Source organism: Artibeus jamaicensis, unplaced genomic scaffold (assembly GCF_021234435.1).
Source record: "Artibeus jamaicensis isolate MK-2021 breed Jamaican fruit bat unplaced genomic scaffold, CSHL_Jam_final contig_603, whole genome shotgun sequence".
In the NCBI taxonomy this organism is placed as follows: Eukaryota; Metazoa; Chordata; class Mammalia; order Chiroptera; family Phyllostomidae; genus Artibeus; species Artibeus jamaicensis.
This window is the reverse complement of record NW_026521904.1, coordinates 5,523,674-5,546,019: the sequence shown is the minus strand read 5'-3', so window position 1 is coordinate 5,546,019 and position 22,346 is coordinate 5,523,674. Positions and strand designations below refer to the sequence as shown.

Genomic DNA, 22,346 nt, shown 5'->3' with positions numbered 1-22,346 from the left:
GCCCAGATATGACACCCTGTGACTCCTGGCTTTTCCCCAAACTAAAATCGTCTTTGAAAAAGAAGAGATTTCAGACCATCAGTGAGATTCAGGGAAATACGATGGGGCAGCTAATGGCTATTGAGAGAACTGCGTGAGGTCTCAAAAACCCTACTTTGAGGGAGACTGAGGCATCATTATCCTATGTACAATGTTTTCTGTACCTTGTATCTTCTTCAATAAATGTCTATTTTTCATATTACATGGCTGGATACCTTCTGCACAGACCTCATATTCTCAACTGACTCTCTTAGAGAATTTGGTTGCACGGAGCAGGAAGTAACCCTAGGCACTTAAGCAGAAAGCTCAGTTAATGAAAGCACAGGCAGTTGCTCACAGCGTGGGCAGAGGTAATTTCTTCTCTATCACCACCTCAGGTGACTGGACACTTGGCACTGCTCCCTTGGACTTGACTTGGCCACAGCACCTGTGGGTCATCTCCACAGTGACCTGGGCCTTTGTACCACTTCTTTAAGACAGACAGTCCTGGGCTGCAACATTTGGTTGGAGCACCAGGTCCTGGGCTTCTTGCCAGCTTTCAGGAGGTGGGGATGGGCCATCCATAAATTTCATTTCTGTAGTGAAATGTGGAAACTTTTTTTCCTATTTTAGGATTCCTCCTAAATAAGAAGAGAGTTCAATGTGAGCGGTCTAAAAGAACAGCTGTTTACTGCAGTAATATTGTGATTATTCATAAGGACCTCCCAAGACAAGTTCCTAAGCCGAGAGTGCCTCTCCTGAGGATTTCAGGTACTGTGACAGAGGGGTGGGGAGACTTGCCCCATCTCCTAGGCAAAAGCCCTGAGTCAGAGCTCAGTTCTGAATATAGATCCAAGTGCTGTTGACGGCACTGGCCTCATCACGTACCTTGCACTTAGCTAATGTTCAACCAATATTTGCTAAGTGAATGAGTGAATCATTAGGTCTTTCACTATGCAATCACCTTCCTCAAGTCTACATGAAAAAGGGCAGGATAAAATTATCAACAGTAAAATCTGAGAGTTTGGGGGTAAGTTATTTAATCTCTCTAGATTGTAGTCTCCTTATCTTGTGAGATAAAACACTGGTTGATGTCTAAGAACTTCCTTTTGTGTAAGAATGTTGATCACTTGTAAGATAATAGGAAATTTGAACACTGATTAGATAACTTGGTGACGTTAAGGAATTACTATTAACTATTTTTTAGGTGAGATAATGATAGGGTTTGGTTTTTAAAGTGTCCTCTTTTTTTGTTTGTTTTCTAATCCTCACCTGAGGATATGTTTTACTGGTTTTAGACAGAGAGAGAGAGGGAGAGAGAGAGAGAGAGAGAGAGAGAGAGAGAGAGAGAGGGAGGGAGGGAGGGAGGAGAGGGAGAGAGACAGACAGACAGACAGACTGATGTGAGAGAGAAACATCAGTCGATTGCCTACTGTGCACATGCCAACCAGGAATAGAACCTGCAGCCTAGGTATTGAGCCCTGACTGGGAACTGAACCTGCAACTTTTGGGTGTATGGGACAATGTTCCAAGCAAATGAGCCACCTGGCCAGGGCCAGTGTCTTTGTTTTTTAAAGATCCATGCTGAAATAATTTTGGGTGAAATGATATGGTGTCTGGGATTTGCTTTATAATTCGAGGAAGGAAGCAGGAAGGCAAATAGGTGAGAGTCCGTGAGTTAATCATTGTTAAGGCTTGGCAATGTGAACATGAGGGTTTGTTTCCATCTTTTGTCCACATTTTAAATGTTTGAAAATGTCTGTAATAAAAAATTTTTTAAAATACAACTCTCCCCACAGCCTCTGTAGTGCCCATCACAGTCAAAACTTGCGGTGGGCCCTGCTAGTTGCCTACCTGGATGGCATCTCTTGCTCCCTGGGTCTTTCCTAACAGAAGCCCCAGTTTCACCCACCTGCCCATTCTTCCACACACAGACCCAGTGACTCAAGGCAAGGTGACCCCCATCCTCTCATTAGTCTGAGCCGATCTGGGCAAGCCCAGCCTTCTTGCCGATGAATGATTGGTTCTGGAAGGACACGGGAGGCAAGGAGAGGTGTGCCAGGGCTTCTGAGAGGGTCCTCCCTACTCTCCTGGAAGGCCTCTGAAGGCGGCACTGCTTTCCGCAGATGCCACCATCAGCTGTGCTTTATCCTAGACTAGCCCTGGGAGGAAGCCGACATGCTGGACAGTGGAGCAGAGAGAGAGAGAAAATCGACTCCTTGATACAAATGCTGAGCTGCTGGAACAAACAACCCTGAAGCCCACCCTCTCTCTGGACTCTATTACATGATACAATTAATAACTGTTCTTACTGGTGGAGCCAATATGATTTTACAACCTAGAGTATCCTAACAGATATAGCGCTCAGCAAACACTCACCCTGACTATGGTGGAATGAGGATGGTCCTGAATCTACCTCCATTGTTTGAGGTGTAGGATGGAACTGTGTAGGGGGAAAGGGGCAGCAGTAGGAGGGGTCTGTCGGAAGGTGGAGACCCTGGCATACCCTGGCACCATTCCTGGTCCAGACGGACAATTGTCCCTGAGGTCAGCCCACCCTGCTTTGAGTGACACTAACCTGCAGCTCCAGAGCAAGTGTCAGCAACAGGAAAGCTGTGCCTGGCCCTTGCTGCCTTTAGAACACGGTGGCGCCTGTTCCTTGGCAGAACATTCCCCACAAAAATTCTGCAAATTCATTTTTATTAAGAAGGAATCCTGGAGGAGGGCCATGCACAGGAGCAGGCGGCAGGGGAGGCCTGCAGCCAGCGGAGGGGTCTGACTCTGCCCGCACGTTAGAGATGGACTCGCTGGTCTTCTCCTTCATCCAGGTGGCCCACTTCCCCCATCCTTCTTCAGGGGACTTGAAATCCAGGGGATGGCACCCTTGAATTGAGCCTGGGTTTACTCACAAAGCAGAGAACTTCTCTGTAGTTTTTCAGTGAAAGCTAATTAAGCTCTAACTGCAGGGAACCTCAGAGTAGGGGTGCTACTGGACTCTCCTTTCTCCCATACCCACTGCGGGCAGTCAAGCCCCGAATTTTCACCCTATTACTTCCCAGTCTCTTGCTGAGTCATCCCCCGCCCCCTTTCACCTTCTCTGCCACTGCCCCAGTGCAAATCATCACCACCTCTCCCCCATGCCATGATTGCAATCTAGGGGTGTCCAACTCATTTTCACCAGGGTCCACATCATTATTTCACCCACTATAATGAACTTCTTCAGTAAATTTTTCTAAGATGAGACTTTCTCATGACAGTATAAGGAAGGGGTGCCAAACTCATTTTCACTGGGGGCCACATCAGCCTCGTGGTTGCCTTCACAGGGCTGAATGTAATTTTAGGACTGTATAAATGCAACTACTCCTTCCCAGTTAAGCGAGAGCTCAGCACTGCCGCTGAGTAGAAACAAGGTGCCCGACTGGATAAAACAAGGTGCCAGCCGGATTTGGCCCGCGGGCCTTGTGTTGGTACCTGTGCAACAGTCCAACCGTCTCCCTGAATTGATTCCTGCTTCTTCCAACCCCTTTCTCTCCACAACAGCTGGAGTGATCCCCTAAATATGCAAATCTGATGGTGTCTTTTCCTTTCTAGAACCCATCAATTGTTGCCCACTGTCAATCACGTTCTCCCAGCCTCTGCCTACTGCCCCCCACCCCTCGACTCCAGCCCCACCCCCTCCCTCCCCTGTTGTCTCCGCTCTGGAATCCGGTTATCAGAGTTCCTTAAACACACCTGCGCACTCACCTCAGGACTTTCCACCTAAGCTGCCCCTCCCCCGCCCCGTGCGGGCAGAGCTCTCTGCTCTACAGCCCTCCCCCTCATTTCCACACGCCCCGCTCCTTTAGGTCTTCACTTAAATACCACTTCCTTGGAGAAAAGGCTGCTTACTCTATCTCCCACGCCCAGCCCAGTTTATGTGAGCCCACAGCATCCTGTTCTTCTCTTTTTTTAATAGTCAATATAACTGGAAAGTATTGCTTAATGTCTTTCTTTCCCACTAGATTTTAAGCATAAAGAGGGTAGAGATTTTGTCCACGTAGCTCCACACCATCCTGAACACCTGTCACCACGCCTGGCCCGCAGTTGATGATTCTTAAATAAGTATCGGCTGGCTGCCTGTCAGGTGTAGCTACTGTTGAGGCCTCCCAGGAATATGTTCCCAATCACCCCTAAAAACCCCTTACACGCCCATGGAGCTACACACCTGCCATTCCTGAGGACAGCTCATGAAGACAACCAGGTGTAAACAAATCGGGGCCACTGGGAACCTGCAAGCAATGTTGTTGCCATACAGGGAAAAACGGCTTATTAGAATTCAGAAAGTTCCCCTCACAGACTCGTTTCTCACTGTTTGTTCTAAAATGTTTTGCATGACTCAAAGATTCAGACCACGGACTTGAAACAGAAAGCAAGGCCGAGAGGAAGAAAGGCCGGCGCCGTTTCCCGTTCCCCCACGGCACACATCAGGGGAGGCAGCGTCCTGTCCTCCTGCTTCCTCAGCAGTAGCACAAGCCTTTAAGTCCCCAACGGTGCGCTCTCACCTGGGCTGCAGGGAGAGCTGTGGCGGGAGAAGCCACAGCTACGATGCCCAGGCGTGGGGACCACGCGAAGTGGCACAGGTGGGAACCGCTGGTCCCTCCTCTCGAGACAAGGGCATTGGAGGAGCTCCGTGTCCCGAAGGGAGGTGTGACCCTGGGGCAGGAGCCGGTGCGTGTGCGCCCTCCTCGACACAAGGCCGTCAGGGTTATGGGAGACTCACCCCTACTCTGGGTGTGAGAACACCCATTTCTCTTCAGAAAAAGACACTGGAAATTGATTGTCATGTCTCCCTCTGACCAAGTCATGGAGTCACTTTCTCCTGGTGGGGTGAGAGCAGCCAGGCCCCGGCCACGTCAGTCCAGTGGCAGCTTCCTGGACCCAGCCAGGTGGCTAAGGCACCATGGCCTCCCAGAGGTGGGCCTGACCACAGGGACCCTGGGAGCTTGCCATATTGGAAACGGGGAACGCAGAGGGTCTCAGACACAGAGACAGATTGTCAAAGGGCGTAGCGGGCGGCGAGATTCAGCAGGCCTGCTCTTGAATTCAGGCCGTGTGACCAAAACTCCCTACCTTTCTGAGGTTCACTGTCCCGAGGTTACACAGGTCTTGCTGGGGACCTGAGGAGAAATGCACGTGGATTCCATGGCATACGGGTGGCTCTGGTTTCAAGAGGCAACTCGAACGATTATTACACAGAGGCTGAGCTTGAGAACCTAACCCCGCTCCTCCCATCTGACCATGCTGCGCTCAGAGCGGTTTCCCCACCGCACAGGCCAGTCCTGCCGGCTCTCGGCACGAAGCTTCCCGGACCTCCCGAGGCCCCACGGGAACTTCTCATCCGCTGAAGCTTCCCCAACGGGACGAGGACACGCTCCAGAGCAAGAGATGCAATTTCTCTTAAGTCCCTTGCTCTATTTTAAAAATTCATGTGAATTTTTGTTTCTTATTCTGTGACACCTTCATGCTTATTTTAATATAAATATGTTATTTTCTTCAAATATTCAAATTAAATGTACAATTCTAAGAAGTTCTTGGGAGAAGGGGGCAGGTGGTGAGGACGAGGAAGGAGGGCTTGGCCCCTTACATTCTGAAATTTGTTTAATTCTCCCTATAGCCCTATAAGCTAGAAACTTTTCTTTTTGTGAAAGAATTGAAACATTATAGCTTTATAAAACAGCATGTGAGCATCCCCACAGTGTTAACTCCCTGAAAGAATCCCATGTAAACAACATCTGTGGTCCTTTTCTTGCCACTGACCTTACAGTGTGTGGAGCATCCGGCTCCCTGGGTCTGTGAGGTGTCTCACGTGTACGGACCCTTGCAGGCACGGTCCCTACCCTTTCAATGGATGGCAGTGGCCTCCTGCCTAGATCCCATTCCGTTAATTAAATGTGAGCTTTGGCCTGAAGTCAGCTCTGCCGTAAGCCGAGAGAAGTGATAGGAGGGACACTTCTTAAGGCCCTGCCTGATCTTTGCTTTAGAAGTCGCTGAGCCCAGTGGGGATTCCCCACCCAGTGCAGTCGTGAGCCAGTTACTCAGGGGTATGTTTGCGTAAAGAGAGGGGGTGATGTGCACTTCAACTCAGGGTCTGGGGAGTAAGGGTGGGGCTGGATGTTATGGTGTTTGTTCCCCCTGCCCTGTGGATGAGGAAGTGCAATTAGAAAGAAGCTGCAGGCAGGCCAATGAGCTCCTTGCAGTGGGGACCTTGGGGTCCCAGGCTCAGAGGGTGACATACAACACAGGGTTTGGATGAAGGCTCGTCTCCTCATATCTGCAGGGCAGATAGGGGCTCAGGAGGAAGGCAGTGCTCCCAGAAATCCTGGCCAAAACGGTCACCAGCAGCTTCGCAGGGAGAAGTGGGCAGTGAGGGGCTGGGCAGGAGGTCCTGGGGCAGAAGGTCCGGTGACAGAGGTACTTCTTTCACACGGAGAAGACCAGCGACACGGTGGGGAGACTTCAGGGGATGCCAAAGCAGGGGCAATGAGCCAGTATAATTTAATGTTAACACTTATGTGGCCTAACGAATATTCACACACAGGGAGAGCTTGGGGAAATTAATCTTAGAGAAAGATTCCATCAACCAAAAATTAACCATGTGATTTTTTTTTTTTGCCTATACTGTATATGCACCTAAAATCAAAAGCAGAAAATAGACAAATTGGAACTCTTTATGAAATAGATTTGTCCCTTCAGAGAGGTGCCACAGGAGGTCGTGCACGCGTTCCAGGAGCTCACAGCATTTGCAGACATCATTTTTGGGAACTGCCTTCAGAGTCATCCTGTGAGTCATGCTTTAGGGTCAGCTGGTTTGACCACTCATCTCATTCTTCAGATTTGCCTTCAAATAACTTTTGTGTGATTCCAAAGATGAAACCCTCCATCCAATGATTACCCTCTTTCACCCAGCCCGTTTCTCTGTAGGTAGGAAATTTCTTGAACAGTAGAACCAGTGGTTCATCTTTGCCCGCCCAAGCCCTGGCCAGGCCCTTCAGAAATGCTTGGTCACTATTTAGTTCTGTGGTTGTTCCCTTCACTGCACAGGAGTGAACCCTTCCTCTTTCCATCACTGTTGTGTCTTATACACATTGTGAACATCAAAACATTTGCCTTCTCTTTGCTGGCATTTAAAAAAATATATTAAATAGTTAACATTTGTCCCAGAAAGGGAAGGGTTATTCTAAATCTGCACCCACCAAAACCCACAGTAGAAATGCCTTCTGGAAGTAGCATCAACCATTCAGCTTTTTCTGATGGTTGACGTCACAGAGAACAGTCTGTCAACATTTTCCCTTACATTGCTTTTCTTTTGGGGGGCACAGAATGGAGATGAAAAAGCACAGCTCTGGGAGCTGACAGAACTGAGAGCTGGCAGTCAAGGGATTGATTATGTATTCACTTATTTATTACAATTTTTAAAAAAAAATGGCCCAGCTGCTTCAGCTTATGCAAGCTGGGTTGAAGTATTTCACTCGATAGTATTCTCATCTGGTGACTACAATACTGAGTGATTTAATGCAGATTTTATTCAAAACCTAAAAGAAGAAAATCAAAAGTAAGTAAAAAATAATGTTGAGGACTGAAACTGAGATTCACACACTCAAGTGTTTTTGAGAAATGCTCACCTCTTTGCTTTCCCTCCCTGTGGGTTGATCTGTAGCAGCCATACTCTCCAGTGGCGCCTGTAAGAACACCTCACCGGACAGAATCCCCAGTCTGACCTGGGTCCCTCAGGGGACCTCAGAGGCCCAGGCCCAGACCCATTCACCTGTATCTGGTAAAATGTCTCCCCAGTGATTCTGCTGTGGCCCTGTGGCGGAGAATATGCCATCTACAGCCATCCGATCACTGCTGCCCTATGGTTTCTATCTTATGGTTGTCATTATTCCTGATAAATTATGTTTGGTCAAATGATGGACTAACCCCATTCCAATGGTCTTAGACAGAAGTTCATTGGCTCATGGAACTGGAAGTGCAAGGGTGGCTGTGGCACACGATGTGGCTTGGTTAAGCTACTCGAATAGTGTCAACCTCAGGCTTCCCTCATCTCTGGGCTTGACCGCCTCGTGTTGACGATATTCTCAGACAAGCCCTGTTGTGACAGCAAGATGGCTGCCCGCTGCTCTGCCCTCCGAGTCTATCAGAAAGTTAGTTTCTCTTTCTCAACTGTTTGAATACAATTCTGTGACTTGACTCTCTCCGTGGTCCAAATGGGTTCCCAAATAACCACCTCCTCTGTACCAGGCAGGGTTCATTGGTAGAACGCAGAAGCCGCTCTAGATACTTAAAGCAGAAAGGGTTTAATTCCAGCATTAGGTGTTTGCCAAATTGTTGGATGGTCTAAAGCAGCAATATTCAACTGGTGTGCCACGAGAATGTTTAAAACATGCAATACTTGACTAGTCAGGGGCAATGACCTATTTTCCCTTAGATTGTCAAATTAAAAAATGACAACAGCTAACACAACAATAGCTGTCTGGTGTGAATGCCCTGTCTTGAACCATAAATATATAGGTCACAGGGTTGTACCTTTTAGCTACATTGCATAATAAGGTTGTGTCTGATTGGTTATTTTGGTACCAGAAATCCTTATATACAAATATAGGTGCCTGATTTTTTATAAAGTCCCTTCAGAACAAAAAGACTAAGCAATTACTATTATTATTTTTGTAATATAATCAAAATTACACCCATTTTTAATCAGATCAGCAAAACAACATATTTTTGGTGTGCTGCAGAATTTTAGTAATTAGTTTATGTGTGCCATGAGGTGAAATAGGTTGAAGATCACTGTTCTAAAGGAATGAAAGGAAAGGTCAAGTCCACCTGCAGCCCAGGGACTAAGAGTGGGATGAGTCTGGCCGCCCAGAGGAAACTAGGTTGTAATGTAACCACTATACTGGTGCTAGAAGGACAGGTAAAGATTCTGGGTGACAAAACCACAAAATGTCTTCTGTAAGGTATATTTGATGCTTTATTGTATACAAGTACCTCCACCTACGCCACTCCATTTGATTCCCATAAGAGCACCATGGGAGGAAGGTCAATATATTATATTCCCATTTTACAAATGAGAAAGTGCAGACTCAGAGGTTAAAAGTGTGCCCAAATTAATCCCTTACAGCTGGTAAGAAAGAGTACTTAGATTCAGACTCAGTCTTCTGGCTCGAATTCTACTCTTTGGGCTGCAGCGGAATGTGGAGGAAACTTCATTCTGAAACAAAGGTCCCTCGTGTGCAGAGCCCTGTGCCGGAGGACTATGAGGGAAGGCATCCCCAGCTTTCGGCAGCTGTGGGCCAGGTGGGAGCACAGGGGCACGCAGGACCTTGTGCTGAAGTGGAGAAGTGGAGGGAAACCTGCATAAGCACCTTGGATGCTCTGCCCACCTTTCAACTGGTGTTTATGTAAATAATGAAACAGGGAGTTTTGTGTTTGTTTAACGTGGGGTGTTTCAAGATACCACATTTTCATTTTAAATATCTGAATTTCTCCCAAATAGCAATATGATTAGTATTAGCCATTCCCATGTAAATGCAAAATCTTCTCTGATAATAGATCAAAGCAGACCCCCCCCCCCCCAAGCCTTTCCTGTGGGCTGCAAAATGACTGGGTTAGCACAAACCCGATTTGAGTTGCACAGAGCTGCTACCAGCCCTACAGTGAGGACCCAGGAAAACTCCACTGCCAGATCAGCAAGGGCTTCCTGTCCATCGACTCTCAGAGACTTAGACCATCTTAGTGACAGAGATCTCAAAACCAGACTGCCTAGTGTCCTGGGAGCACCACATTGTAAAGAAAGGGGGCTTACTCCAGGGCCAGGGGGGCAGCAAGACTTTGTTCTTGGGGAAGAAGAGGAAGCATTAGGGTCTGTCCTCTGGAGGTCAGACCCTGCAGGGCCCCACGCAGCTGCCATGTGCAGATAGCTCCACCCCACCGGGTAGTGGGGCTGAAGATCAAGTTTGTGATTGAGGAAATTCCTCCTTTCCACATGTGTGGCTGGGTCATCATGCTCCTAGAATCCTTACCATCTGTCTTGGGCTGCTCTAAATTACCCCAGACTGGGTGACTTAAATAAATATTTATTTCTCACAGTTCTGGAAGCTGGGATGTCCAAGATATGTTAGTGGCTTTGGTTCTGGCGAGAGCCCTCTTCTTGATTTGCAGATGACCTCCTTCTTGTGTCCTCACGTGCTGAAGAACAGAAAGCAAACTTTTCTCATAAGACCCTAATCCCATCATGGGGGCTCCAGTCTCCTGACCTAATTAGTTCTCAGAGGCTCCACCTCCTAATACAGTCACAGGGAGGGTTGGAATTTCAATACTTGCACAGAGATTCAGTCCCTAGCACCACCCTGCTATAGGGGAGGCTGGGGTAAGAGCCAATCACTCCTGGAGTCCTGGCCCAAAGTGACCAAGGTGTGCCTTTCTTTTTGTCCTCCACAGCAGGCCCTGATGATATCTTTATGACATTCCACACAGTGAGCTGGTTGGTTCTATTTTCTCCAATTGCTTCATTTTAAACAAAGTTAAGAAAACACTGCTTTTATGGGCTGAATTTTACCTTCTCCCAAAATTCACTTGTTGATGTCCTATCCCCCAGCACCACAGAATGTGACTGTGTTGGGAGGGAGGGTCGTTAAAGGGGGTAATAAAGTTGAGGTAAGGTCATTAGGGGGACCTAATCCAATAACAATGGTGTCCTTATAAGGAGAGATTAGACATGCACAGAGGGAAGACCATGTGAGGACTGGAAGCAGAAGATGCCCACCTACGAGCCAAGCAGAGAGGCCTCAGAAGAAAGTAACCCTGATGACAGGGTTACTTTGTGCGTGTATTGAAATGCCAACCCTCCTTGTGGCCGTATTAGGAGGTGGAGCCTCTGAGAAGTAATTAGGTCAGGAGAGTGGAGCCCCCATGATGGGATTAGGGTCTTATGAGAAAAGTTTGCTCTCTGTTCCTCAGCATGTGAGGACGCAGGAAGGAGGTCATCTGCAAACCAAAAAGAGGGCTCTCGCTAGAACCAAAACCACTAACACATTAATCTTAGACTTCTGGCCTCCAGGACTGTGAGACAATAAGCTGTTGTTTGGGCCACCCTGTCTGTGGTACTTGGTTACAGCAACCCTAGTAGGCTAATACACCTTCCCTTCAGACCAACTGTCACATGATTTCTTGCCTCTGCTCTCTAGCCCTTATCTTAATAGCAGTCCTGATGAGTTGCCCTCCAGACTCAGAGATGGCAATGAAGCCATGACTGGTATGTGTGTGAATGAAGTCATCTCCCAAGTATGACCTTGGACTCGTTCACACATACCTTCTTTCTCTGGCTCCCTCTAGGGCCAAGAAAAGGCAAGGCTTACCAGGTGCTTCTGGCTGGGGAGCAGTCCATGGAGGGAAACTGAGAGGAGGCGAGGCCCACACGTACGTGATAGCCCTCCTTGGTCTCCACCTTTTCCATTCTAGCCAACAGACTCACCGGGTATTTACATCTCTATTTCTTTTCACCATGGCTGGCTTAATCCAGTGGGCCTTGTCTTCCCACGTTTATCTCCAATTACATCAGCACAACACACAGACACATGTAGCACCTGGATTGGTTCATGCTTTCTAGACAGGGTTAGTGCCTTGTCTCATGCATGCATGACAGGCTCATCATGGTCATACGTCTGAGCTGATCATACCTTATCAATGATGGCAGTTGATGCACCCTCTTGCTCTCAGTCCTTCATGGTGTAGCTTGCATTCTTGTTATAGTATTTTAAAGAAACATTATGAAATCTTAGAAGAATAAGGGTTAACTGCATCAGTAGTGGTTGTATAGTGCAGATCGCCTCTCCCCTTCAGAAGTCTCATAGCACCTGGTGTTTTAAGACAACTGGTCTTTCCATCTGCACCTCAAGACAATCTCACATTTGTATGTCTGCTGTCTCTACCAATCTTCCTCTGTGGACAGGCTCTTTCTGGGTCTAACTATGTCATTTCCACTGTACCCAGTACAAATCCTGGCATGCACAGGGGCTCAACTAATATTTATTGAAGGAATAAATTATGCCCCTAATTTAGATTGATTTGCACTTGTTAGCATTTTTAATTTCAAAATATTTTTTCTTTTTTTATCCTCACTGTAACCACCCTTACAGTTAAGGAAACAGAGACACATGAAAGTAGAGGGGAAGGTCCCCTAGGCTTTCATGAGGAACCTCTGCTCTGGTTTTTCAAGCACAATTTTCCCCTCATTCTCTTTGGGTCTGACACTCTTAAGATGAGTCTCTTCCAAAGTAATTAGCATAGTGCTTACTATGGTGCCTGGACTAAATTAGGCATTCAATAAAGATCTGATGAAAGATGTTTGGATGGATGAATGAGTGAGTGAATGAATGAATATATGAATGAACAAACCCCAGAATAAAGTACAGATGTTCTTATTCAACCAACCAGTACCTCAAAGTTTCTTAAAACTTGTTCTCATCATTGGGCCTAATTGCTTTTACTTAGAACATGATTTTGGCAATGTTTGCACCAGGTGCCCCAACCTCAGAAGAAGCCATAACCTTGGTGATTTTGCTCAGATCCGGAATTTCCTACAGCAGTACAACTTCCTCTGACGCCTCCTGTTTGGCCTTAAAGATCCATGTGGAGTGTGCATTCTACTCTGTAACATAGGTGCGTCCATGTCTATATTTTTAATTACGTGTACCTGAATGAAACTGATGCTCTGTGAAGATGTGCCCTCTACCATAGCTTCCAGCACCTCTAGCACATCACTCTGTGTTCAGGGGTCTATGCACTGTGAGTGACTGGCAAAGGCTTAGGCCAGGATACATAGACAATATTACAACTACTTGTATGTACCTTTCTCATTACCCTGCCACTTAGCAAGAAGAGGGACAGAGAGTCAGGCTGTAAAGTCTGCAATTCATGCATGTCTTCCTCTTCTTTCAGGGTCTGGGAAGGTCAGGGGGGAGATGAGGGGTTGTGAGCTTATAAAAAATGGGATAGAGTCTTCTCCATTTGTCCATCACCTGCTGGGTTGCTGAGTTAGGGAATCCCCATGGGATTCCCAAGGGTGGCGCCATCCTGCCTTAAGTCCGACTGGCAGCAGGCAGGACCCAAGTGCCCACCCTTGCCAGCCCCCACCCCTGGCGGGCAGGGCCAGGGTGGTCTGGAGTCAAGCAGAGCTGTTGGCTGGTGCTCAGAGGACCTTGGAGCAGTGCCTGCTGTCACCCCTGCAATGAGAGAAACCTGGATTGTTTGTGATATCCAGAGGTCAGAGAAAGAAAAAAATGACTGGCAAGAGTATGCATGAGGGTGGGAACAGCTTGATCTTAAACTGGGTGCATCTACAGTTACATTTTTAGCTCCATGTCAACAAGTGCCTGGAGGCACAACCTTCCCTGTGGTCTGATTCCCAGCGTGCAAGCAAATCCAGCTGGGGCTGCCAGACCGAGGCCCGACAGTGAAGAGATCTGATGCAGAATGTTGAAGACACACACCCAGAACAAACACACACACATACTGAGCAGAACCAGGAGTCCAGGCGCCTCCTGCAGCTCTCAGACGTCAGTGTGCAAGGGAAACACCTGGGTTGGGCAGCTTATCACAGATGCAGTTTGAAGGCCCACCCTAGGGACTGTGACCTGTAGCTGTAGGGTGGTCTCAGGTGGTCTCAGGGAATTTGCATTTTATTTTCTAGATTTTATTTATTTATTTTTAGACAGAGGGGGAAGGGAAGGAGAACGAGAAGGAGAGAAACCACAGTGTGTGGTTGCCTCTTGCATGCCCCCCACTGGGGACCTGGCGCACAACCTAGGCATGTGGCCTAGACTGGGAATTGAACTGGCGACCCTTTGGTTCCCAGGCTGACACTCAACCACTGAGCCACAGCAGTCAGGGTGGAATTTGCCTTTTATATGCGCTCCTCTGACGGGATGACCTGGGAGCTGCTCTTCACCGAGAGGACGAAGGGAGCTGGAGAGAGGTTATGGGCAGCTGGGTACAGAGCCGAGGTGCTGGTGGGACAGAGGGAGAAAGCTAAGCTGCAGCGTCCAACAAGGGGGCTGGCAGTGAGCTTGGCGGGCTCAGTTGGGATGGAGGGCTCATGTGCAGGCCTCAGAGCGGGGGCTCCTCCATCTGCAACAGAGCACCAGCAAGTTCAAGCCTCTGCACTCAGCCTCAGTGATAAGTGATGCAGCAGAGAATGAAGCCATGCAAATCAAGAAAAGAGCGAGGACTCAAGAAATGTAAACATAGAAAATAATATTTAAAAAATGCATACAAGGTAAAGCATGGAGATGACAATTATAGGCGCTCTTTCAAAATGCTGCGGACATGGTGGAGAACATGGGTAAAAGGCCTTTTTACTCAGCGTTTTGTTTCAATCTTTTGTGGGGGAGGGCGCCCTCCACACTTTGCCTGCTGCTTGGAGATGTGGGTGGAGAAGGAGATGTTGAAGGTGCTGGAGAGGCAACCAGGGATGTCCCTGAGGGGCAGGGCACAGATGGCAGACTGGTTTTAGACAAAGGAAGTAAATGCTTGTACTCCCTCCTGACCCTCAAGAAGAATCAGGAGGAAGGATAATAACATACGCAGCCCGGAACAGTTTTTTGGGGGGAGGGGAGTGGAGTTCCCACCTGTGGCTTGCACCTTCTCTGTCATTTGGGGCCCACTCTTCCTGTTTTCCTGTGGAGGAACTTCAGCCGGACTGCCTCACCTGGCCTCCCCACACCCAGGCCTCCCTGTCCTGTGGGGTGTCACCAGGAGGAATGATGCCTTTGAGAGGAGCTGAGAGCGCTGCACTGGGGCCTAGCTCCCTCCTCCCTTCCCTTCTTCCATGTATCTTCTCCTGGCTGTGTGCGGAGGAGAGGACTGGCTAGGACTCCTTCAGGGTGTGAGAACACTAACTCCTCATAGGAGGGTCCTAGACCATGGGAGACTGGAGAGGGACTTAGAAGATGACAATACTATGGTTTCCACCCCACTTTGCAGAGCCCTGATCAGTGGGCAGGATTCTGGACCTCACCCCTCCCCTTCTACCTAAGCAGCTCGCTCAGCTCATGAGTACCTCCTTTGTTTCTGCTTCCTTATGAAGAAAGGCTGCTTGTGGGATTTTTAAAAATTTATTTATTTATTTTTTAAAAACCACAAATCTAATGCAGCTGCCTCATTTTTCAGATAAGGAGGCCCGAGAGTAAACTCTCACCTTCCCAGTTTTCAGTTTTGATTTGGGTGTCGGACATTTGCTAAAATCGGATCATACTTTTTATGCAAGTTCCAACTGGAATCAAGAGAATTATAGTGAAACAGATTTTCTTCGAAAGCTGAGTTCAGGTCAATGACATTGGCAGAGGCCAACAAGCAAGCAAACAAGCCCCGGAAACAGGGAGGCATGTGTGTTTTTTTTGTCTTAAAACAATAGAAGTTTCTTTTCTTTAATTCCAGATGCCACATGTTTGAAGTCAAGGTGAGAGCAGGGTCGCTGCACCTCCGAAGGCTCTCGGACAGAACCCCGTGCCTCTAGCTGCCCGGCGTCCGCGGGCGTGTGGCAGCGTCACTCCAACCCGTTCCCACCTCCTCGGGTCCTTCCTTCCCCACCGTGTCTCTGTGTCCCTTCCTCAGAAGCACATCAGCCATTGAATGTGGAGCCCACTGTAAGTGCGGTTGTTTGCTTTGCTCTTATTGTATCATAAGCTTAATGATTACAGAGATCATAAGACCTTACCTCTTCTTATAAGGACACCAGTATGACCTGGCTAGGGTCCCACCCCTATGACCTCATTAAAGGTCTTATCTGTGAATACAGTCACATGGGGATTGGGGCTTCAACAGATGAATTTTGGGGTTTAGTTGATAATAGTCCCTGAACCCCTGAACTGAGGATGCCCTGCTCTGGGTAGGGGCTCATCCTGTCACACACCTCATCCTGTGCCCTTGGCTCAGGCCTAGTAAAGTCTCAGTAACTTTCAGCAGCCCCGCTGGGAGCTGGGAGCACACATACTGCAGAGCAGTTTGCTTCTGTTTTGCTCTTGGAGATCTGAAATCCTTAAAACCCAGCCGAATGCTGGTGAAATGCTCTTGTCCCATGTGACCATGTGGGACCTCTGTCCTTTGGTTAAATTTGGCCCAAACTCTAATTCCATGGCCCCCCTCCAGTTTCCTTGTCTCATTACCATCAGCTTCTCCCAGACTCCTTGCTAAGTTCCTCAGGCTTCTTGGCCTCACATGAGATACAGGAGCCCATCCCTTCACTTTTTCCATACACATCCAGACACACGCAGCAGTTTCACAGGTCAGGTGGGGACAGTGTGAGATCCTATTGGCACGATCAACCTTCTGTAACCTCCTCCTGGCCCCTCTCAGCCCTCCCTTGCTCATCTTTCCCAAAGCCCAGGCCCTCCTGCGTTACCGGGCCCCTGAGAGGTTGGGTTCCGTTGCAGCATGCAGCAGAGACCATGGCGATGAGCCTCCCCGATCCCCCATCAGGGCCGAGGCACTCATCCCCCACCTGAGGGAGGTGTCGCCTCCCGAAGCTCCCACAGCCGGGTCTCACCTTGCCCTGTAAGGCAGGGTAAGGCATCCTAGGCCCAAGGACTTTCACATGGGGAGCGCAGCCCAAGCGCGCAGCCACGTTTCCATTTGAGACACCTCGGAGGTGCATCCCCGCTTGGGTGCTCCTTGGAATCGGCTGCCGCCTTCGCTGCGACTCCGCCTGCTGCTCAGTCCGGCTGTCCTTCCTTGCGGCAGGTGTTATCCTGACAGCCTTCCCTGATACTGTTCTCTCAAACCCCTGCCTCAGAGACCGCCTCTGGAAAACGGGACCCAACACCCAGGGTCTGCCCCATCATGGTGACCCCTTGTCGCGACTCCCACAGTCCTGACAAGTCAAAATCTCTCCAGTCCTGACCATCATCCCCATTTTCTTGACAGAAACCAAGGCTCAGACAGGACGAGGCATGCAGACCCAGCTGCAGCCATTCTATCGGCTGAGCCCACCGGAAGGTCATAGCCACTGGGTTATGTGTAACTCCTGTTAGTGTGGTTAGTTGACTTACCATGTGGCACTGTGGGCGCCTGATGGTAAAACTAAGCCTGATGGTCCTGGCCATGGGAGAAGAAAAATCTCTCCCTCACCCTTAGTCCCTCCCCTTGTGCTGCCTTGCAGGCCTGCTCCATCGACGATCCATTCTTCTTAGCATGTCCACTCTTTCCCATTTTGAAAGCTCAGATCTTCCCATTTGATTTGGATCTTTTTTTTTTTTTTAGTTGCTAGGAACCGAGCCCAGTGTGAGTGCCTCAGGTAGGCTCAGGTGGTCTCAGGAACTGCAACAAAGCGTGAGTGCCGGAGCTTAGGAGGGGTCGCCGCCAGACCCCAGACAGCACCTCTGGTCTCCAGTGCGGGAGGCAGTAGTGTGTGTGGCTAAAAGTGAGGCCTCCATGTTACAGAACAAGGGGCCAAGGGGGGGCAATTATTGGCCCACCCAGGGAGGCCAAAAACTGTTACAGAACATGCCTCCCCCCCACACACAGGGCCAAGGGGGGTATGATATACTATTAGTGAAAAGACCCCCCCACTAGGTTCATTTGTCCGCTGCCTTAGGAAAGACATCTCTCGATGCCAGAGATTTGTGAAAAGGAAAGGAAATATTTACTCAGTGCTATACAGACTTAAAGTAGTGACCTAATGTCTTCATGAAAATGTCGAGAGTCCTTCTGGGTACCCACGGGTACACACAGTGCTTCCTTCTCCCCTGCCCTAATTCAGGGGACCGTAACTCCAGAAAAGAAGCAAACGCAAGTGATTCAGGCTGCCGGCACCGTCAGCTGTGTCACTATCCAGGCAGGATCTCTAATTAATCCAAAGCCATGTGGGCTCTCATGGCCTACTGGCAAGACTTCTTTCTCCTTTCTTCCAGGCAAAGTCTCTCCTGCTTCCCAGGCCACGTGGCGAAAGGGAGCACCCCAAAGCTGCGTGGTCCTCTTCTACCAAAGCTGTAGGGGTCCCCCACTCTGGCCAAAACCTCATGGTTCTCTCCACCAGAGCTGCAGGAAGGGGAGGGTCACCACTCTGCCAAAGCCGAGTGGCGGTTCTCTGCTAAAGCTGCATGGTGATTCGCTCCACCAGAGCTGCGGGAGTCCCCACTCTGGCCAAAGCTGTGGGGTTCCCTCTTCACATGGCTGCAGGGGTCTCCACTCTGCCAGAAGCTCCTGGATCTCTCTGGCAAAGTTGTGAGGGATTCTTTACTCCACCAAAGCCACGTGGCTCTCTCCTCATTGGCTGCTGCATCTCAGTTTAAATCCCCTTGCCAATCCTCCTCTGAAGTCCCATTTCCGACTCCTCCCACAATCAGCTACAGGTGCCAGCACTCCCATATCCTCCCAACTTTACTGGGCTGCCACTGTGAGTCTGGGCAGGTGTGGCCCCATGGCGTGGAGCCAATCATCTCCAAGCTGTCACGCAGGTGTTGTAACCTGGGGGACCTGCCCCAGTTCCATCTTGGTGGGGGGAAGTCCCTTTCCACCCCACTGGCTCAGAGTGTGGTCACAGCTATTTAACATATCTAAATGACCACACCATGGATTAGCTGCAAAGTTGTCGCTCTACAAAACAGCTCTGCATGTTCCTGCTTCATGTGTCCCTTCCCCCAACTCACACCTGAGGGGGAAGGGGTGAGGACATCTTATATGTCTTTCTAATATTTCCTGGACACCTTGAGTTCCGGTCCTTATTCCAAATCCCTATTTTGGACTTCCCCTCTTGGCTGCACCCTGTTACATCCGCAGCCTATTCAGTTTACGTCGTGGCTTCACCGTGAGTCCTCTTGGGCACGACTTCTTTGAGTCTTGGGTTCTTCCTCTGTAAAATGAGGATAACCCATCACGTAGGGTTGCTATGAGAATAAATGAGTAAATTAAGGTAGAGGTCTTAGTCCAGCACTTGGCCTACATGAAGCACTCGAGTTGGTTATTCTCTTTCACTTGTGGTTTCTCCTTGTTCCTCCTTTTGTGCGTTGTTCTCTCCTTTCCAGGGATTTTCCGTGGGTCCCCATGACTTAGGTATGCACATGACCAGATAATAGCTGCTCTATTCTTATCTACTTGATTTTCAGCTCAAGGATCTGTTCCCAAAGGGCACCTTTCATCTGCGCCCCTTTATTTGGGACTCCTATGAAAAGGGGTGTGATTGTCCCCAGTCATCTTTTTGAGCCTGATCATTCATTCAAGAGATAGGTCCTTGGCAAGTTGGGTTGGTCCTCTTCAGATCAGGTGCGCACCTCAGTGCGATCATGTGCAGCTGGGACCATGAAGACCACCGAGTCCCTCTGCACTCAGCAGGCACATGGTGGGGAGTGGACTTTCTGAGAAGGAAGGGTGGGGAGGGCAGAACCCCCCAATACAAGTATACCTGCTGCATCGTTCTGTGAAACAGCCACGATCTTTTGACTTCCCCTATCACTGTGGTTTCTTTCTCTTCCCAACATGTTCAAAGAGTATCTTTTTGATGGCTTTGCTTCTCTCCCCCCTCTTAACCCTTACATCTGACTGCCCCCTCTACCCACTCACCTGGAAGCATTTTCCTGAAGGTCCTATTTGTCTCCTTGACACATCCACAGATGTCTGCTCAGTTCTTTTTCTCCTGAACTCTGCATCACTGAGCCTTCTGATTATCCCTCCTCTGTAAAGTCTCCCTTGTTTTCTGTCCTTATGGTCCTCCTGCTTCACTCATCAGCGCAGCCACTTCTGCTACTTTAATAGATACGTGGGGGTCTAATTTTTGTCTTAGGTCACAAGCTTCTAGAAGTTAGATACTGTGTCTTGCACAATTCCACAGTCCACACAGGCTTCCACACAAGAGGTGTACAATTTACACTGTGAGCATTTTAGTCAGCTTTTGCTAGATTGTGCTGCAGGAACAGCCTCAAAATCCTACTGGCTTAAAACAGCAAAGGTTTTTCTGTCTTACTCCTGCAGGTCAGCTCTGCTGAGCCCCATCTGGCTCCAGGCAACACATCTCTTTCATTGTGGGACTCAGGCTGAGGGAATAACTCTCATCCAGGATAAAAACTGTGGGGGAAGAAAAGAGCAAGAGACCTGACAAAAAACACATAGTGGCTCTTACAGCTTCTTTTTGGAACAGGCCCAGTCACTTCTACTCACAATCCATTGACCAAAACCAGCCCACGGCCAAGCTTGATGTCCTCAGGGAGGGAACCAGGAAGACACCACGAGTGCTCACATGGCAATGAGGTCCTTTTATAGGAAGGGGGTTGTGAACAAGTGGGAAGACTATACAGTATTGCACAAAGTACTGTTTGGGGACCACTGACAGGGGCAGACTTAAAGGTGTTACATAGCAAGTGCGATGACAGCCATAATTGTATACAACGAGGGGTCAGTATTAAGTTATGACTCCAACCAGAATATGACAACTCTCCCACGAAATGGGGCCTAAGGGCTCTGCTCCACTTGGCGCTGGGAACAGTTCTCCACCGCCCCACAGAAAACACAGCAGCCGCCAGAACACGCAGGGGGCAGAGACAGGAGCTACAAGCCCCACAATCCAGGGCCAGATTCGTCAGAGCTTGATGGAGGAAACTGAAGTATTTTGTAGGAAACAATGGACACTTGGTGTTTAATGGTTAGGTTTTATGCTGAGACATCACCAAGAGCCTGAGGCTAGAGGAGGCAGATAACACCGGGCAGGAGGAACAAGGTGGGAAGCCTCAGGCAGCCTGGATTCGACTGCAGCAATGGCTTCAATGAGATGGGTGGACCTACTGCCCCTTCCCTAATGGAAGGGAACCGGAGACAGCCCTTGAGGTCTTTTGTTGTTAAGCACAAAGAATAAAATGCATCTGATTCTTACCACAGAGTGTTGGGTTAGTTTCAGTGAGTAATTAGAGTTGGTTTCCTAGACAGCTTGAGGAGTCATTATTATCTGGACTGCGTTGGACCTACCTGCCTAGCACAGTGCTGGCATCCAGAATGGGCAAAACAAGGTGAACAGCCTCTCAATCCAGAATTCAGTGTTACTGAGGTTTGTATCCAGGCCTGATACGTGTTCTCAATAGAAAAGGTTCCTGAGAAGGAGGCGGCAGCCCCTGGTGGGGCTGAACCTAGTCAGTGGGTTCAATCACTCTGTCAGGGACACGGACTAATAGTTAGAGGGCATGATCTGAGAACCCAGAGGTGAGTGTCTCCCTGTAGCAGCTTGGGCTGGTTCCGAGCCATCCTGGACAGGAGACTCAGGCTCTGAGCACTAACGAGGAATCCAGCTGCACCAAACTGTCGTGCAGTTCCCAACCTCACTGGAGAACTTTCAGAGGCACAGGGGCTGTTCACATTGCACGGCACATGGTGTCTTTCTTGCAAACCTCTTTACAAGACACAAATCTTTTTTAGACACATTTCTTCTCCTAAATCTCCTCCTGCTCCCCCTACAAGGAAAGGGGTGGGTTGAGAGTGGGGGACTGCTTCTTTCTTCCTCTTTCCCCCACAACAGCGCCTCCTTCTCCAAGGAAGCCCCCCTAGCACTACAACGTGGCTAGAGAGCTCCCTTCATCCCGCAAACGGGTGATCACAGCATCTTTCCCTCAAATACAGCTTCACCCCCCCAGAAATCTTCATATAAGAGCTACCAAGAATTTTCTCCATATCATCATGAACTGTACAGATATGTTTTTGTGTGTGTGACTGTGTACAGTTATGCATGCACTTACTAACTTTGAGAGACTTGTCTCATGTACCTGAACCTCATCTCACATACATAAATGAGAGCCAGAGGAGAGGGGCCAGGCTGGCTTAGTGGATGGGTGCTTGGACCCTCGGCCCGCCAGGGCCGCCACTTCTACCTGGGTAACAGAAAACGGGGGACGACTAGTATCTGTCTCATAGAATGGGTGCCATTTAACTCTCACACCAGGCACAGTGCTGAGCACCTTTCCTGGCATATAAGTGCTCCAGAAATATTAGTAATTACTTTTATCTTAGCAATACTTCTACCAGCAGAGAGAATATATCCCAATCACGAATTCTGTTGAAAACTTGTGTAGTTGTTATAAATGTGTCTGCACATTTCTGTCACTTCATCGAGAGAGGGAGTCGAGTTCCCCTCTTACGCACTGGCTTTAGGGCTGTGCTCCTGACCGAATGAACAGGGCAAAAGCCTTTAGAACCTGCCTTTAGAACCCGGATGGGCTGCAGTGGGGAGGCCCAGAGCCCAGGAGAAGACGTGTGTGAGAGCGCCTGTCCACAGACACACGAGTCTGAATACTTTGATTTCATCCGTACGATGGTCT

The 22,346-nt window shown here is 48.9% G+C and overlaps 1 long non-coding RNA gene across 2 annotated transcripts; it reads left to right on the top strand.

The window, feature by feature from the left end:
* Positions 1–977: 977 nt before the first annotated feature.
* Positions 978–21,118, top strand: LOC119065596 (uncharacterized). 2 transcript variants are annotated; one of them, XR_005085621.2, is made up of 6 exons: positions 978–1,048; positions 11,392–11,533; positions 12,578–12,717; positions 15,493–15,701; positions 16,978–17,079; positions 20,020–21,118. It is a non-coding gene; the product is annotated as an uncharacterized LOC119065596 (long non-coding RNA). The 2 variants fall into 2 exon arrangements; XR_008392559.1 differs by lacking the exon at positions 20,020–21,118 and having other exon boundaries at positions 16,978–17,305.
* Positions 21,119–22,346: the final 1,228 nt, after the last annotated feature.